Source organism: Alexandromys fortis, unplaced genomic scaffold (assembly GCF_014885135.2).
Source record: "Alexandromys fortis isolate MF-2015 unplaced genomic scaffold, M_Fortis_MF-2015_v1.1 scaffold_5, whole genome shotgun sequence".
Taxonomy (NCBI): domain Eukaryota; kingdom Metazoa; phylum Chordata; class Mammalia; order Rodentia; family Cricetidae; genus Alexandromys; species Alexandromys fortis.
In genome coordinates, this window is record NW_026067924.1 from 16096407 (window position 1) to 16103728 (window position 7322).

The 7322-nt window shown below is 43.5% G+C and overlaps 2 non-coding genes across 2 annotated transcripts; one reads left to right on the plus strand and one right to left on the minus strand.

Annotated features, from left to right (window-relative positions):
• Nucleotides 1-1666: 1666 nt before the first annotated feature.
• Nucleotides 1667-1738, minus strand: Trnaw-cca (transfer RNA tryptophan (anticodon CCA)). The gene has a single exon. It is a non-coding gene; the product is annotated as a tRNA-Trp (tRNA).
• Nucleotides 1739-4163: 2425 nt separating this feature from the next.
• On the plus strand, nucleotides 4164-4236 carry Trnar-ucg (transfer RNA arginine (anticodon UCG)). Its single transcript has one exon. It is a non-coding gene; the product is annotated as a tRNA-Arg (tRNA).
• Nucleotides 4237-7322: the final 3086 nt, after the last annotated feature.

Sequence of the window (7322 nt, forward strand, 5' to 3'; positions counted from 1 at the left end):
CTCCCCATCCTATGGAGTCTGACTCACACTTTGAATATGCCCTGATAAAATGTTCTGCCAAATAATTTAAAAAATGTTCCTCCAATGGCCAGGTGCACACCTTTAATCCCAGCATTTGGAAGAAAGAGGCAGGCAGATCTCTGTGAGTTTGAGGCCGGCCTTGTCTATAATAGCTAGTTGCAGGACAGCTAGGGCTGTTACACAGAGAAACCCTGTCTTGAAAAAAAAAAAAAAAAAAAAACGACAAAACAAAACAAAAAAAATGTTCAGCCAAATTTCTATGAAACCAAAATTTCTCTGGAAATTTCTCAATCCCTAGTCTTGCAGGGTTTTTTGTTTTTGTTTTTGACTATATAAACCCCGCCTCCTCCTATGTTCAGTTATATTTTTTCAAGCCCTGGTTTAGGGAGATAGCCCTGTCTGACAGAAAATAAAGCTTGCTTAATTTTATTTATTTATTTATTTTTTATTTTTGGTTTTTGGAGACAGGGTTTCTCTGTGGCTTTGGAACCTGTCCTGGAACTAGCGCTGTAGACCAGGCTGGTCTCGAACTCACAGAGATCCGCCTGCCTCTGCCTCCCGAGTGCTGGGATTAAAGGCATGCGCCACCATCCCCTGGCTAAAGCTTGCTTAATTTGACCAAAGAATTTTGGTAATTATTCTTTGGTGGGGTTAACATAGGTAAAGGTAAAACAAAGCTGATTGCAAGTCCAATAATCCAGGGCACAGCAAGCTACCACATCCACTGGTGGGAGGGGCAGTGAATGGATGCTGGTTCTGCAGCATCCTTAGGAGCGATGGTTCTTGAAAGCGGCAGAGACTAACCGGATCAACCAGGGTGCCGAGATCCAGGTGCGCGGTCTGGTGTTGCTAGTACTTGAGTCTTGAGTTGAGGCACGCTGGCTACTAGCTCCTGGAGCCTGGGTTTTTATAGCTCTTCAGAGTTGTCTTAGTTAGGGTTTCTATTGCCGTGAGGAAATACCATGCCCAAAAATCAAGTTAGGGATGAAAGGTTTATTTACACTGCTACATTGTGGTCCATCATTGAAGGAAGTCAGGACGACAGGAGCTCAAAGAGGGCAGAAAGCTGGAGGCAGGAGCTGATGATGCAGAGAGGTCATGAAGGGTGTTGCTTACTGGCTCACTCCTCAAGGCTTTTATAGACACCCCCAGGACCACTTGCCCAGGGAGGGAACCACCCACAAGGGGCTAAGCCTTCCCGCATCAACCACTCATTAAGAAAATGCCCTGCAGTCAGATCTTAAGGAAGCATTTTTCCAGTTGAAGGTCCATCCTTTCAGATTACTCTATCTTGTGTCAAATTCCATATTAGCCAGCACACAGGTTTATCCCATCCTTGCTGATTTTTGGTCCTCGCTCCCGAATACTGCTGCAGCCGGCTCCCAGACCTTGCTGGTTGGTTACTCAGGCGCTCTCTTCTGCGGTTAGCTGGGTCTGATGTCAGGAGTGCTCCATCTTGTGAACCACCACATTTGATTTTATTTGTTCTAAGCGTTCTGTACAAACCCTTGAGAGAGTATCAAAAGGTTGGGATCCCACAACCCAAGAGGAAAAACACATCACACACTGTCTGCACAGTCCTCACAAGCTACAGCCTACAAGAGGTTATTAGAAATCTTCTTAAACCCACCCTGACCAAAACGCTTGACCCCGACGTGATTTGAACACGCAACCTTCTGATCTGGAGTCAGACGCGCTACCGTTGCGCCACGAGGTCGTAGCCTCAGAGCGCTTTCAGGCTAATTTAAGGATCCTAACGGACTTCTCACCTGTGCTAAAATAGTTTACTATTCTTTTGAAGTTTGATCTTCTGTGGTCCTCACAGTGCACAGTTTCATTACGGTCTTTCCTGACAGAGTAAGGAATTCCCCTGCCTTAACCGTAACTCCCAAACGCGCTTGGAGCTTAGATTCGCAGCAAACAGGACCAAGAAACATCTCTTCCTCCCCTAGACCAGTGCGGCTAAGCTTTGCGATGCGCCACGCTAACCAGCCCCTGGAGGGCCACAAAGTAGTGCCCCCAAAGCCTCACCTCCGGGTCAGAGTTCACCGGCTTCTTCGCACTCGTAAAGACTCCACGTCTCGCTCAGTTCACATCAATAACCCCCAAGCAAATCAGCCTTACTGAGATAGTCCTCAGTTCCGTGGGTCTCAGAAATTCTATTATTGCTGTTGTTCCTGGGGGAGGGGGAGGGAGTCCTGAGTTTTTGCAAAGAAGCCAAGGATTGTATTTTGAAGCAAAGCGGCCGGCTACTTGAGTTTGAGTGCCCAAGAGCCTTTTACTACGAGTTTTAAGACAAGATCTTGCCTTGACTTTTTCAGCCTCAGTCTACCAAATGCTGGGGTTTCATGCCAGAACCTTCCTGCAACTGGGAATTAATAATAATAATAAAAAAAATTCCTGATGCTGAATCCGAAAATGAATCAAAAGTATATGTTTTAATCAAACCTCCGAATGAGCTGCAGAGAAAACTTTGAGAGTCCCCCGTTGTTTTGATAGTATGGGTGTGAATTCTTTGAGCTCTTTATTTCTTCTCTGTTTTTCCATTTGCTTGTTTTAGGGAGGGTCTTGAGGGGTCCTGCCTTGCCTCAAGCTTCCCAAGTACCCGGAAACCTTCAAACTCCCGGTCCTCTCCCTGCAGCTGCAGTGTTGGGACTCTAGGCCTGTACCATCATGACAAGGCTAATATTCTCCCGAAAAGCAAGACAAATCTGAACAATCCCTTTGTTCCTTATTCTCAAATAACCTCTACACGCCAACTGCTCTTAAATGCTTTTTAGTTGAGGACAAGCGGCTCTGACGGGTGGGCCATGGTAACAGCTCATACAGTTTGATTAGTTCAATTTGTTCTTGCTCCTTGGCGCGTTAAAATCTTCAAAGCAAATCCCTGAGGTCAGATTTGAGACTTGATCTTCTCTCCCACAAGCTGGAATAAGTCTTACAAAGAGTAGCCGGTAAAATCAGGCTGGAAACATACTATTAAGAAGATAAACTTCCAATTTGAGGCTGGTCTGGGGCTACCTAGTGAATTCCAGGGTATCCCAATCCACAGCGTGAGACCCTATGGGGAGGAAGAAGGAAAGGAGGAAGAGAGAGGTAGAGGTGAAGAGAGAGTCTCAACGGCTGGCGTTCTAGGATGGATAAAGACAAAATATTAGTCCTCTAGAGCTGCCATAATGAATACTGCAGGGTGCAATATTTAAGCAAAATAATTTCTTTTTGTTTATTTGCTTGGTTTTTGCTTTGTTAACTGTGATGTATACGTGTGTGTGTAAATATATGTATGTATGTATGTATGTATGTACACACATTACACACACGTCAAAACGGGAATTTCTTCTCTCATAGTTTGGGAGACTACAAGGCAAAGATCAAGAATTTCTTCCTAAGGATTCTTTCCCCTGGCTTGGTCTTCTCTACCTATGTGGTCTTCTGCGAACAGCATCCTGATACTGTAAGGATGGCAGTCACATTGGTCTCACCAACAAAAAAGACAGGGCTTGGGCACATGAATCTCAGGGTTTTGAAAGACACAGCGGATCGCCCGCATGCCGCCTCAGAAGAGCCCACTGCGGACCGCATCTCTATGGAGCAAACAGGGTGGGAACAGAAGTGGCGGACGGCACAAACCCCTTCGCCTTCACCTGTTCCAATCTCAGGATGGAGTTGAGCCTTCTCAGGCCTGACAGGTCGATGTTGCTCCTCCATCAACCGTCCAGATTAAAAGATTTCTGGTCTCTACTCCTAAATCTCTTCTATACTATCCGAAAGTGTCTGGGATCTGTTTGCGTGGGGTCTGTGGAGAGCACAAGGTGAATTCTGTACCCGGAATTATGGCTCGGTAGCGGCGGCTCCAGGGTCTGTACAGCAGTGATTCCCCTCCTTCAACTCCCACTTAAAGCCCTAGAACTCACGATGGCCTAGGAAACTCGCTTCCGATCGAACGATTAAACAACAAAAACTGTTATCGATGACTGAATCACCAAATTTCTATCTTCAAGGATTTCTGGTTGAAACTCCATGATATTAAATTTAAACGTATTTCACCAATAAATTTGTTATGACAACATCGCTAACAATCACGAGTCATGAAGAGAATAGTTTTTTTCGAATAACAAATGAGCAAGAGCCCCTCCATGCGGGACCACGTGGCCTAATGGATAAGGCGTCTGACTTCGGATCAGAAGATTGAGGGTTCGAATCCCTTCGTGGTTGGTCGGCATCCTTTTTACATTGTATTTTCGACCATATTAGGCTACCTGACAACCGCCTTCTGACAGTTATTTACTACTGGTAAAACACAGAAAAGACCAAAAACATTTAACTGAATCTAATCACCCAAAAAAGAGATACAGATTTTTCAGTTTAAAGTCAGTAAAAAATAAAAGCTGCCTCAAGAGAAAACAGAGCCTAATCCCCAATGCGAGATATTCGAAAATACAATTTAATTGAGTTTGATTCTCAGAAAACTCTTTTTGTTTGTTTATTTTTNTTTTTCGACACAGGGTTTCTCTGTGTATTCCTAGTTGTCCTGGAATTTACTTCTGAGGACTAGGCTGGCTTCAAACTTAGAGATGCACCTGCTTCTGCCTCTCCAGTGCTGGAATTAAAGAGAAAAGTCTATAACAGAGCAAAACAACACAACAGAATTCTGGTAAACTTCACTACCCACCGCCCCCCCCCCAAAAAAAGCTGAAATTGCCATTATAGTCAAACAATAAACCAACTAGATCCTTATTAAAAAAAATAGCTAGCATGACTGTAATCCCAGCACTCAGGAGATGGAGACAGGAGCATCATTACACGTTTGATGACCGCATGGTCAGTACAAGCAGTTTCAGGCAAGTTAGGATTACTGAGTGACACATGATCTCAGAGGAAGATAGAAATAGAAAAGAGAGAGAGAAAGAGACAGAGAGAGAGAGAGAGAGAGAGAGAGAGAGAGAGAGAGAGAGAAGGAAAGGAGGGAGAGAGGAGAGAGAGATTTTAGAGAAATTTTAAAAAGAACAGAATATTATTAGATACTCCTAAAGAATTGCTACATTGTCTTCCATTGGACAAGGACACAGTAGTTTTTATCAACTACTGTGATTCGTGTTTGTATATGTATATATTTGATCATATGTGCCCTAGTTAATCTAATGCTATTCAATTTTTAAAAAGTAGATGAAACTAGTCAACAGTTACAGGTTGACTCTAGGTGATGATGAATTACAGACAAATCCCTCTTTTCATCTTCTTTATATGTTGAAAAACATCATAATAAAAATTTTGACTGAGTGTGGTAGTCCACAACTGTAATCCCAACCCTCAGGCTGAAGCAGAAAGATTCTAAGTTGGAGGCCAGCCTGGGCTACATAGCAAGATTCTGTCTCAGGTTTTCGTTTTTGTTTTCTGTTTAAACTAAAAAGAAAAAGAAAAAAAGTTTTTGTTACTCACAAAAAGAACCTGAAGGATGTGCACATGGCTGCCAACAGACAGAGCAAAGATCAGGGTAAAGAAATCTTCGCTGTGTGAGAAGGGACAAATTTCTAGTCTCAAAAAGTGGTCTGGGGAGGATCAGAAAATCCTAGGTGGGGCTAAAAGTCACAGCCTCCCAGGCTTCTTTTCCGTCAATTCTAGACGGAAGGGGAAATCAGGTATGTATTTTTCCCTGCAAGCTGAAATAGCCCTGTGGGTATAGTCTACCTTCCATAATAACTCCAGGGTGAGTCCTCATTGCCACCCCACCCCCCTCAAAAGCAATGCTTCATCTAGGCACTGCCGTGTTCCATGAGGTTTAAGTCTAGAACACAATGTTATTGCCTCTGATCACTCAGATCTGAGTTTAAGGGTGATTCAGTATTTACCAAAGGCCCATGCAAGACTCAGAGCTCAACCAAAAAATTAAAATGTATAGTTGGAACCTGTCTTCATGTACCTTGGGGTGTAGAGTGACTCTAGGGAACACAAGACCTTTGTAGCTGGGATCTAGCGTGTTTCTTAGTTACTTAAGAGCACAATGCACGATTCATTTTACTTTCCTAATTACATTTATTTATTTGGGGATGGGAGGCATGTGCTGTAGCGATCATGCGGAAGTCAGAGAACAACTTTCAGGAACTGGTTCCCTTCTTCTACCACGGGGATCCCAGGGCCTGCACCTGCTGAGCCATCTCCCTGCCCCGCGCGCGTTTCCTTTTCATCCCTTACTTTTGTATCTTTACACTAAAAGGTCTTGAGAGAAGTGGCTCTAATTTCAGATTCCTTTGAGACAGGGCATCGCTATGTAGCTGAGGCTGACCTCTAACTTTGTGCAGCCAAGACCAGTCCCCAGTCTTACCTTTGCCTCCTAGGTGGCTGGGGTTATAGGCACGCTCACCACACCTGGGAGGATGGCGCTTTTGGAGACAGAGGGTGTTTCTTTAGGGAACGTGTGTAGACAAGCAGGGAGGGATAACTAGGGCACCTAAATATTCTGGAGCCAGGAGACAGGGCCGCGCAGAGAGCAGTGATTTTCAGCCCAACATGAAAACTTGCGCGGTGGGTTTCTCAGAAGAAACCCAGAAGGCCTTGCTTTCTCACTAACGCACCCACAGGCAAGCAGGTGTGGTAGTCTCAGAAAGGTGAGGTTTATGGGGTTCTGTCCTGTCGTTGCGGGTGGTCTTTGTACTTCTAAGCTATTATCTGCAGAATATCAGATGCCGCTCCTCTTCTTAATATGGGAGGAGATCCCTCATAATAAAGAGGATTTGATCATCCTTTTCATTTCCTAATTTCACTCAGAAGTATTCCTAGTTTCATTTCCTAATTTCACTCAGACGTATTCCTAGTTACAGCTACACAAAGAAACAGAAAATAATGCGTGGAAAACATTTCAATGAAATTTTAAAATACTAATTTTAATGACAGCTAATGTTTATCGAACATTTGCTCTATTGCAAGTACTGAACTAACTGGCTGTAGATGTTAATCTCTGAAAAACACCCGTCAGGCCAAAAATGTGTGACATTTAAAGTATCTGAATGTGTGAGGATCAATTTCCTACAAGGCAAAATTTGTGACGATATTTATTTATTTATTATTGCTTTATAAATAATACCATTCAAAATGTCCACTTTCTCCCCTCCACCCTTGGGAAGATGTTTAAACTGGAACGTGTTGCTGATTTGTTTTCTAAAGACCCAAACAACATTCTTCAACTTCCCACCTAAACGCTTGGAATTATGATTCTTTTTCGATTCCATTGATAGACCTTAATTTGAGCTAATAAAGCCTCATTAAGGCCAAACCGGTAGTCAACATGTGATATACATTAAGAT